The sequence below is a fragment of the Sciurus carolinensis genome, chromosome X (assembly GCF_902686445.1).
Source record: "Sciurus carolinensis chromosome X, mSciCar1.2, whole genome shotgun sequence".
Classification (NCBI taxonomy): Eukaryota; Metazoa; Chordata; class Mammalia; order Rodentia; family Sciuridae; genus Sciurus; species Sciurus carolinensis.
Window position 1 is genome coordinate 38,401,223 of NC_062232.1, and position 12,088 is coordinate 38,413,310.

The 12,088-nt window shown below is 39.9% G+C and overlaps 1 pseudogene; it reads left to right on the plus strand.

Moving 5' to 3' along the window:
- Positions 1-6,235: 6,235 nt before the first annotated feature.
- LOC124971438 (60S ribosomal protein L18a-like) lies at positions 6,236-6,779 on the plus strand (annotated as a pseudogene).
- The last annotated feature ends 5,309 nt before the right edge of the window (positions 6,780-12,088 follow it).

A 12,088-nucleotide genomic window follows, 5' to 3' on the forward strand; every position in this document is an offset into this window, starting at 1 on the left:
TTTTTTTTTCACTTTAGGCATCACTCCTAAAAATGCCTGATTTCTAGGACGCTGAAACAACTTACCTTTGCCACCACCTCTCAACAGATGGATCCACAGGTTTTACAGGGACAGTGCTGTAGGGGAAAACAGAATTTTCTCTCTACCTTTAATTGTTTTTAACTGGGACTCCCTGTAATGAAAGACAGATTAACAAAAGCAAAACAGAAGTTTATTATCATGTAAGTCTTGTGTAAGGGGAGACAAAACCCATATAAATGAGTAAATCTCTAGAATGGATCTCAGAATCTCAACTTCAGGCTTCAGTGCCATCATTTTTCTGAAACAAAGAAAGAAAGGGTGTAGGGAAAGGCCCTGCTAAGATGAAATAACCAGCAAGTGGGCCTTAAACAAAGGTAAGGCTTGTTGTGCAGATTAAGTCATGCCTTCTCCATTGTTTAGAAGTCTCTGGTGATTTAATCATCACACAGAGATGGAGAGACCCTTACAAATGGAGATCTCCTTTATAGATGTAAATTTCTCTCACAAAAGGGTTATTTTCCAGAGCTATGCCTATGGCACCACTTTCTCTAAATAACCAGCTCGGAACAATCAATATGCCAAAGAGGCATATTTTGAGGTGGTATATTCTGGTGTTCCACAGTCATACAAGGGAGGAGTGTCCCCTGAGGTCCAACAATTCCAAGAGTCCTGGAAAGATTATTTCTTGGATCCAGCTTCCCCTCTCCAGAGGTTTATGATAACTGATTGGTGAAGCACCCATGATGCTCATCCTGAACAAAAAGGGGGGAGGCTGACTGTATTGAATTTTGTCTGAGCCCCATGCTTCTAGAATGCAGCAACATTTAAGCAATTCTCCCCTCTTTATATTTCAGGAAATAGTAAATGTGAAGGACCACACTGATATTAGTATTGAGAGATTACACCCACCTCTTCATTTCCCCTGATAACCTCACGATTCCCATAAGACTCCCTGCCCATCTTTCCCATGATTCCTTTGTTTACTTGCCTCTGTAAAATCTCAGGTGTTCTCCTTCTCCTTTGATGAAGAATTAATTAATGAACATTTCCCTATTGCCACAGCCTGAATAAAATCATCTCCTTGATTGTGCAGTGCACTTTGTCTTTGACAGTATTTTTAAAATTTCTACAATGAGCATTTATTATTCTTACAGCAAAAAAGAATGTGAGTAGCACAAGAGACCTTTTTTGTGTGAATTCCTTTTAGAGAGTATTTTGTGTTTTCTTTGATCGAATGATGTTTTTCTGGTGGAAGAAAAGGAGTAAATAATTTTGGAGCTTTGTATCAATTACAGCTATGGTTTGGATATGGTTTGTCCTCCAAAGGTTCATGGTCTTCAATGCATTCAATGTAACAGCATTGAGAAGTGCTAGGACATTTAAGAGGTGGGGCCTCATGGGAGGCGATTGATGGTCATGGGGGCACTACACTAATGTCTTTTTCTAGAGACTGGGTTAGTTCTCTCAAGACTTAATTAGGGCTGGGGGAGTGAGTTAGATCTCAGTGAAGTAGACTAGTTACTATAAATATGGGTTGTTACAAAGCAGGTCAGCTTCTCTTCTACCTGTCTCATATACATGCCTCTCTTCCACAGGCATCTGCTTGCTCTTGTGTTTTTCCACTATTCATGGAACAACATGAAGCCCTCACCAGTAGCTGACCAGTTGCTGGTTTCATGCTCTTAGACTCTAGGACTGTGAACCACAACAAACTTCTTTTCTTTGCAAAATACCCAGCCTAAGGTATTTTATTATAGCAATATAAAACAGACAAAGACATTAGCTTTACATACATTTTTTTGGTGACAAATGTGGTTGTAGATATTATGATCTCTTTTTTTCTGATGAGGACACAAGTTCAGGGGCATAATGCCTCACTGTGCTGGACATAAGCTGAACTGGTACTCGGCATTATTTGTACCTCCTTCTATGCTCTCCCGCTTTTCAGAGGTTAGATGCCTGGGAACCATATTTTCCAGACTTCCTCATCAGCAGGATTCTGAATTCTGGATTCATTTTGGGTTCTCCTAATGAAAAGTATTTGCACAAGATTTGGAAGATATAGACAAGGCACCAGAAGACCCATATGCTTTCAGGCATTTCTGTGCTAATCACTCTACCTGATGTTGTTGCCAGTTCATTGTCACCTGAAATTCCTTTAGAAACAACTTTCTGAGTCTCTCAAAGCTAGCAGTGAGTATGACAGCTAGCAACCTTCCCTGACCTTCACTCCTCTAGCCTTCCCAACAAGCACATGAGCACCTAAATCTGTTTTCACTTTTTTTTTTTTTAATACTGAGGCTTGAACCAGGACTTTACACAAACTAGACAAGCACTCTGCCACTGATCTACATTCCCAGGCCTTTTATAAAAATTTTATTTTGAGAAAGGTTTCCCCTAAATTACTGAGGCTGGTCCAGAACGTGCAATCCTCCTGCCTCAGCCTGCTAAATTGCTGGAATTATAGTCATGCACCACCACACCTGGCTATCATCCCTTTTGACAGAAATACTGAGAGTAATTTCTGTTTTGTTATCCTAACTCTGACTGGTATAAGGTACCTGATATTACAGACCTTGTGAGCACAGAGCTAAACTTGGTCCAACTCTGTTTGAGTCCATGGCCCAAGTACTTTGTCTAGGAAGGGTACCAGAAAATGCCACCCCCAAATATGCCTCTTTGGCACATGGGTTATTTTGAGCTAAAGGATATTCAGAATCAGCAGATGCAGGAATAGCTGTCTACCTCCCCCCTAACTACCTAAAATAGAATATAAATTTCCCCCTTTAAAAGGAATTTTGCATTTTAAAGAAAAATTCCATTAAAAAAATCTTACACCAGGAAAAGAACCACTTGAGGAAGTAATTGTATCATCAGACTTTCATCTGCATAAAAAAAGAACCTTTATTTATCATACATTTCCTCCTTACACCTTTCTATAACTTGCTTCCCCATCTCCACCTCCAGAAGCCCCAAACCCCTTTTCCTTTGTTTAGTCTAAAATGGTGTATAAGCCTCACTTTGGGTCTCATTGCTTCGTGAGACTCCCATATGTATGCAATTAAATTCCCGCCCCCTCTGGTTAATCTAACTTTTACCAGTTTGATTTACAAGCCTCAGCCCATTAAACCTAGAGGGTTAGAAAGAAAAGGCTATTTCTTCCCCTTCATCTACTACCTCCCTGGCTCACCTCCATTTACCTGCATTGCAGATTTTCCATCCTGGAATGACTTCATGAAGGCTCCTCAGTTCTAAGGGTCAACTCAGTGAAGTCTTGAGAGCAGGAAGGGGGATGAGAGGAGGCAGGAGAAGAGCTCAAAATGTAACCCAACAGAGTGAAAACACACATTCTGTAGCTGTTGGAAACATGAGAAATGTCAGAACAGAACCGATAAATGGTTATTCTATATGATATAAAACAAACAAAAATGTTTCATCAAGTGATGCCACAATAGAGCCAGTATCTAGTTTATGTAACCTGAATCTTACTAAAACCCTCCTCCACCATCATGCAGGGACTGCTGTGTCTGCAGGGAAAGAGAGGGCTCCAGGCCAATTTGGAAGTGGTCAAAGTCGGCCCTTTGGCACCAGTTCACCAGTTCTGACATCAGCTCCCCATTTTCCCTCCCCAGTTCCCACCCCACCCATTCTAGGTGTCAATCTCATTAATCCCTGTTAACTGATCAGTATTTAAAGTGTGACAGGCTCCCAGGATATTTGAATTTCAATACCCAAGCAAAGCCTTCTCCAGCTCACTCCCCCCACCCTGCTCTTCTATTTTATATATATCTCAAAACCCTGATTTAGCCCACACCCACAAAACATAACATAGACACTATTCCTGTTAAGATAGGAGTCTACTCTTTCCTTGGAAATCTTCAGGAAAGTCCCTCTGCTATCAGGTTCTAGTTTGAAACATTTCAGACATAAAACATGGGGGTTACTACTAAGCTCCTACCACATCAAGGTAGAAAAGGATTTCCTAAATACAAAACTATAAGGTTGTTGGTCTCTCTGTCCCTGTAAATGCATGAGGACTGGGGTCAGGGGATTTAAGAAAGCAGGAGTGCTTTAAATTCCCTCCCCTGTTTGCAACTTCTCCAAGATCAAGTAGGTTTCAGTTTGGTATCAGACTGCAAAAAGGAGTATACCACATACATGTGAACATATACGTACATACACCTCTCTTTTCTGCTTCCAGTCTTTCTCAATTGTGTTATCTAAAATTAGATAAATATTGAATCTTTCCATACACATATTATACACATATTACTATGCTCAAATATGTTTAGGTTAAATTTCTAGCTGTTATCAGCATTAGGGATATAGTTAAAGATGGCCCCTAAGGTGAACCACACCGAACTCTCTCCCGGATGGATGAAATCTTTGGTAGTTTGAATCATTTCCACTTCAAAAGGGTTTTAAGAGATGCTTGCTGGTCTCCTCTGACAAAAGCCTTTTGAGCCTTTAACAGAGTGTTTTATTTCTTCAAAGATCAAAGTCACACAACCCCATGAATAAGTGAATTCAAGATTAAGGCATTCAAGTTCACTTTAAAAATCTAACCTCTGGCCCAAATTGGGCTCTCGATTTAACAATTTTTTTTTAACTTAAACTGATTTTTTTTTTTTAAAAAAAACATGCCTGCCTGCAACTCTCCCTGCCTCCTCCTTCTCTTTTGTTTGTATCTTTTACCACATCCCACAACTACATTTATGATTTCCTTTGTTTGCACCCCAGAAATGTAATCTTTGTTAGCAATCATAAGACTTTAAATTCTTCCAGTTCTAGCCCTTATATGAGATTGTTTAACACCCTGAGAAGTTTTTATTTAAGATATTTAAAATTCAACTAGTAAATGGAAGATCAGTGACATCAAAGATTTCATTCAAGAAGTAGCAAAATTACCAGGTGTGGTGACATGTGGCTATAATCCCAGCTACTCAGAAGACTGAGGAAGGAGGATCACAAGTTCAAGGCCAGCCTCAGCAACTTAGTGAGACTCTGTCTCAGAATGAATGTTACAAAGGACTAGGGATGTAGTTCACTTTTAGAGCATAGCTGGGTTCGATTCCCAGTGCCCAGTACTGAAAAAAAAAGTTTTGAAGGAGTATAAGAACTTAGTTCATCTGGTTCCAAGTTCAGCACTTAAGGATTTTTTTCAACAAATATTAATAAATGACTTCAAGTCAGGTATTATACTAGACACCAGAAATACTGTAGGGAGATAGGCAGTTAACTTATAGCTCTACTGCCTACATTCACTCTAGTTGTCCCCTAGTCATTTCACATTTTCTTTATTTATTTTATTTATATATTTAAGTTGTGATAAACTTCCTTTATTTTAGGGCAAAGTAAATGTTCAATAATACTTGCTGAATTGAATTGAAAATACACTATTACACACATGAAAGATGAGTCAGATGGCCAGCAGCCAGATTCTTGACTGAATAGGTATGGATTTTTATAGGGTACATCTGCTGAGGGATGAGTTTCTAGGTTTTATTTATCAAATAGAGAGTGACAGATCTTTCCTTGGCCAAAGTTTAGTCAGGTTCCTCTGAATCTTCCTCCAAACTAGGCCTTAACCTTTAGGCTTCAGTGTCTTCCTTTGTATCACCCAACCTTAGCAAAGATACTGCTAAGTCAGCTTTGCCAGAACTCCCAACCCTCATTTGATCCCCCTCAATATCTGATGGGGGTCCTCATCTCTTAGTATTCCCCAAATGGTATCTGATGATTCTAACCTGTTTTCAATAAGAATGTTAGTTTAGATAGAGTCCTCCTGATGGTTCCTGTTAGTAATTTTCCATCCACTGGCCCTGCCCTACTGATTGACTATAAATTCTCACTATTCCTTGTTGTATTTGGAATTGAGTCCAGTCCTATACTGAGGTTTCTTTTCTTTTCTTGCAATACTTGTTGCCACTTTAACTATGACCAGTTCTGGTTTGTCTTTAACAATAACAGAAAAAAACTTACATTCAGTTACCAGAAGTTCAGCCAAGACTAAATATGATGGCCTCTGCTTTCTTTACTACTAGAAGTATGGTCTCCAAACAGAAACCAAAGGAAACTTGTAATCATACAAACTGTGTTAGTTCATTTTCCACTGCTATAACAAAATACCAGAAGCTAAATCCTTTTTTTTTTCATTTCATTTTTCTTCTTCCCTAAGCTAAATACTTTCTAAAGAAAAGATTGTTTGCCTTTCATGGGTGGCAATAAGCACAGAAAATACCATAAAGACCTTGGGATACTTCATGAGCACAAGGTAGTGGGGCACTGTCTGCCTACTTCCAGATACTCACCACTTCTCTACCAAGTGCAAAGTTTTGCACCCTATTACACTGTTGCCAATTCTTGCTTCTAGTATTTTATATCTCAGCAAAAGAAGATGAAGAAGTCTACTGTGGGCAGGTGTTTGAGAAGTCCCCCCTTATGGGTGAGAAATTTTAGCATCTATCTATCTATGCTACAACTCCCACAGCAGCATCCAGAACACGTACGGGGAGTACTATGACCTGATCACCACAGAGGCCATCATTCAGTGCTACCAAGATATGGGTGCACGGCACTGTGTCTAGGCCCACTCCAACCAGATCATGAAGGTGGAGGAGATTATGGCCAGCAAGTGCCATCAGTCAGCAATCAAGTAGTTCCATGACTCCAAGATCAAGTTCCCACTGTTCCATCAGGTCCTCTATCACCAGTACAAGCCACACTTCAACACCAAGAGACCCAACACCTTCTTCTAGGTGCAGTCCTTCCCCCAAGGTCTGCCCAAATAGACTCCATAGGAGTGCCCTGGTTAAAATAGAGATCTCTTTAATAGATTTATTTAGATTAGGTGGCACCACTGATTTGGTCTCTGGTGAGGGCCTCCTTGGCTATATTACATCATGGCAGATGCCATCATTGCTGGCAGGCAGGCAGGCATGCCATAGGGAATAATCACATGGCAAGACAGGAAGCCAGGGAGTGAGGAAGGGTCAGGCTCACTCCTTTATAACAAGGTCTCTTGCAGGAACTAGCAGGTGTCTCACAAGGGCTAGTTAATCCGACCTGAGGGCAGCACCCCCAGTGACCTAATTGCCTTGCTGCATGTTTCACCTCCTAAGGTTCTGGCAGCTCTCATGTTGCCACACTGGAGATCAAGAGTTTTGCATATGAACCTTTCACCTACACTTAAACTATATCCAAACCAAAGTACAAACTGAAGGGAAAGAAAAATGACTTCCTTCTAGCCTTCTAGGTTCTTTGACTAGTCTACAAATTAAGTTGAATAAAAGAGATTAACAGGAGAAAAACTTTTCTTGTTATATGAGTTTGCATGGGAATCCCACAAAAAATATGAGACTTAAGTGACCAGATGATTGAGGTTTATATATCACTCTAAACTAGAGAAAGAAATAGAGATTTAGGGGTCCTAGGGTGTTGCAGTTTGGATATGGTTTGAATGTTCCCTCCAAAAATTCATATGTTGGAGGCTTGGTCACCAGGGTGGTGACTTTGAAAGGTGATACACCCTTTAATAGGTGGAGCCAAGTGGAAGGTAATGAAATCATGGGGCAACACACTTTGAAGGGATTAATGCAGGTCTTATGGGACTGCATCGTATCCAGAGAAAATGGGTTGTTATAAAGCCAGTGAGCTGTCTCAGCACACTCTGTTTTCCTATCTCACCATGTGATTTTTTTCCATACCTGCTCCTACCACTGTGATGTCATCTGCCATGACCTCACCAAAGTAAATAAATGCCAGCATCATGTTCTTGAATCTCCCAAACTATGAACTAAACATAAATCTTTTCTTTATACATTACCCAGCATCAGGCATTTTATTATAGCTACAGAAAAATGGACTAAGCCATGGGGAATGTTAAAAACAGATTTTGGAAAAGGGAGTAGAGAAAATACATGGGGAATAAAAATCACCTTGTTATACAGATGAAAGTCTCTCAGATGATAAAAGTTGTCTCAGCAGTAGCTCTCTTCAGGAACAGATACATTTACTAATGAAGATTTCTTTTATAAATGTAAATTTCCTTTACAAAAGAGAAAATTGTACTTTATTTTAGGCTGTTGAGAAAAGAGGTACAGAACTTTTCCTGCATTAACTGGTTATTTTTTTTAAGCTCAAAATAATCAATATGACAAAATGGCATATTTTTGGAGGACATGCTCCAAACCCCTTCAAAATCAAGTTTTAAACCTGCTTAAAATCCTACTTGAAATAGCTTCGATAGCTTACCACTATTATTGAAAAAAAAATCAAAACACCTTTCCTTGACCTAGCAATAATTGTTCTGAAAAAGCAGTCCCTGGACCACCAGCAGTAACAGTATCCCCAATAAATTTGTTAGAAATGCAGATTCTCAGACTCACCCCAGGTTACCAGAATAAGAATCTCTGGGAATGAGGCCCCCAAACGTGTGCTTTAACAGACCTCCAGGTGATTCTGTTGCTTTCTCAAACTTGGGAACCATTGGCCTACAAGTCACACAGTCTAGTTCTTACCAACATTTCCAAACTTATGTAGTTTAATTCCATCCTTGGCCCACTCCACTCAAGCTACTCTGGCCTTCTTTCTGCCTCTTGAATACTCCAGGCTGTTCTCTTAATACAGGAGTGTTTTAGTTGGTACTGCTTCTTCCTGGAATGTATTTCCTGAGATCTTGGTATGACCTATGCCTTTTCATTTTTGAGGTCTGAACTAAGATGTTATCTCCTCAGAGGAGCAATCTCTAACTACCTTATCTAAAGACACTGCTATAATTTGCATCTGGAATGTCCCCCCAGGCTGAAGACTTGGTCCTAAGGGCAGCAGTGTTCAGAAATGGGGCTTTTGGAAAGTGATTGGATCATAAGGCTCTGAGTTCATCAATGGGTCAATCCACTGATAGGTTAACAGCTGAATGGAATATTGGAAGGTGGTGGAAAATGTAGCAGGTGGGACCTAATTGAAAGGAGTGTGTCTTCGGTTTGTGCCCTTTGGGGACTATATCCTGAGCCCATTCTTCCTACTTCCCAGCTGCTGAGGTAAGCAGCTGTGCTCACACCATGTGCTTTCCACCTTGATGTTCTACCTTACCTCAGGCCCATAGCAATGGAGCCAGTCAACCACGAACTGAAACCTCTGAAACCATGAGCCAAATCAAACTTTTCTTCCTTTATTTCTCTCAGGTGTTTTGTCATTAGAAAGAAAACCTGACTGGTACAGACAGCTTCTTCAATCTACTATTTCATTTTTTTCCTTTTATTTTTCCATAAGTCATCACCACCACAAAGGAGGGACAAACCTTTCATCTACCCTCATATGTTCAGTAGCTGGTGGAACATGTGAATTGAACTGACAAAAGACATTAACAGGAGAAAAGGCATACATGCTTAATTGATGATTTAATTTTTTATGCATGGGTGGGGCTACACAGGAAAAATGTGAAAGCTCAAAGAGACTGTTAGATCTAGGGGCTTATGTACCATTTTGACATAAGTGTGATAGATTAGGAGAAATGAGTAGACAAAGGAAAAGGGATTTGGGACACTAAATTGTGGAAAGGTAAATGTATGAAGAAACTAATGGAAAATAAGAGATATCATGCAGACTCAAGTTGGTGTTGTCTCCAGTGTAAGAGTTTTCTTCTCGGTTCAAGAGAAGGAAAAAACAAAACTTTACAAATGGAAATTTATTCCCTGCTTTTAGCAGAAGGTGGAGGGAAAATAGTTCCTCTTGTGTCTGCTGTTTCCTTATTGCTTTCAGCTCAAAATAATCCTTACGCCTATATGGCATATTTGGGGATGGCATTTTCTGATCACCTTCGCCACCCTAAATTTTTATTTAATTGAACTTCTTAAATCTCTATCTACCACTCCCTCCCCATACACACACACTATAATATAAACTACTTAGAGACAGGGACATTACCTGTACAGCTGACTCAGTAATTTGTGAAAGGAACTGATCTGGATGACCTTTGTCCCTGCCTAAGTGTTCCTCTAGGTGTGTCTCACCTCAAGTAATGCACAAAGGACTATTGCCTTAAATAGATTGGAGGGGATTTTTCCTTAAACTTAAAAAGGCAAAATTATGTGTAAAAAGTTTACAAAACTGATGACATTGACAAAGTCGCTTCTAAAGAGAAATTGATAAAAATATTTTTGTAAGGAATATTTTGAGTTAATAAAACTTATTTTCCCCCTTTGGATTTATCAAGCTAGAGAAAACCTTTCTTCTCAGCTCACACTACAAGTTACTCAAAATGAAAAACACAGTTTCTAAATCAAGATCCATACTACATATCCAGCAAAGTCTTTCTCATTCCAACCCTCTTCCAAAATCACCATGGCCCTCCTTGTCACTGTTACTCAGTGCTCTTCTCTTGGAATTCTCTTTTTATTCACAGATTGAGTTTGGGATATTTGATCAGATCTATATTTTTCTCAATGAGAAGTTATTTATCTGCACTGTTTGTGTGAAATGGGGATAATAACTCCTTTCAATTCATCCATGCATGTGCTGTTTGAAAGAGCAACAGCATTACATATATGAAAGGTATTATCAATATGTTATTTCAAGGACATCTGCTTGGGAGAAGGAGCAGATGCTTCTATTTCCTTTAAAGATTTGCTACCAGTCATTCCCCCATCATCTATATTCCCCAAATGCATTGATTTTACATAGAATCAAGTAAGATTGATTTCTTCTGTAGAGATCCAACCTTAACTAGAGGACAGAAGCTAGGTGGCACAAAATCCAAGTCAGAAGTCTTCTTTAGGAGGGATCTGAAGGACATGGACATCCAAGAATGAAATTCTAAGTGCAACTCTGAGCCACCCATCACTCATCAGCTCTGATCATCAGAGCAGTCTTTGTAGTCATTACATCAATACCTAAAATGTAAAGACACGTTGCAAATTCTCTCTCTCTCTCTCTGTCTCATCACTGGGGATTGAACTCAGGGACTATCACCTAACTACATCCCCAGCCCTTTTTATTTTTATTTTTATTTTAAGACAGTTTCTCTAAGTTATCAAGGCTTCCCTTGAACTTGGAATCCTCCTGCCTCAGCCTCCCAAGTAGCTGGGGTTACAGGCATGTGACACCCACTTGGCTTTAGAAATTCTCTTTTGAAATACTTTCACACAAAGGCCACACTACTTCCCTTTCACAGATAAGAAATCTCTAAAAACATTGCAATTCTTTTTGTCACTAGGATTCTGTTGTGCAAGCTGCTGCTTTGGTATAGCAAGGAGATGTCTGAATCCTATGCAAGGCCCCACATCCTCCATAGCATGTATCTAACCTGCACAGAGAGAACAGCTGTATTGCAAAGGAGCACCTCAGATTCTGGAAGAACCCAGTGCAGTGTCTCATGCGGTTTCATTCTTCATGGTAAGGATTTGCATCAGTGACTGCAAGCCCACGGTATGGCACACTCATTACTCATCATACAGCACCACCACAGAAGAATTGACCCAGAAAGCTTTAAATGTGATTGTAACTCACAGGACAGAGGTGAAGTCATAACCATAGGTAATAACGCCTTGAAATAATGTGTCTCCTGCCCCTCTGGTGCTTCATGGGCATCTCTTTGTGCTTAGCTCTTGCTCTGCTAACTACCACAGAGATCTCCTCACCTCACCTCAGCAGAGGAAGCAAAAGAAATTTGTCCTTACTGTCCTTAGCTGGCTCTTCAGAATAGAGGCCCTTGCATTCATTTTTTTATTGTTGGACAAGAAATTATCACAAGTGCAACAGCTTAAAACAACAGTAATTTATTAGCTCACAGCGTCTATAGGTCAGAAGTCGACCACAGCACAGCTGATTCTCTGCTCAGGGAATAACATGGTTGAAATCAAGGTGTTGACCGGCTTATGTTCTTTACAAGAGACTTGGGAAAAATCCACTTCTGATTTCATTCGATCGTTAGCAGAATTCAATTTGCTGTAGTCGTAGGACCAAAGCCCCCATTTCCTTGCTGGTTCTCAACTGGGAACTGTACTATACTCTTACAAATGTACCCACACTCTTTTTTACACTGCCCCCTTCATTGTCAAGCCAGTTA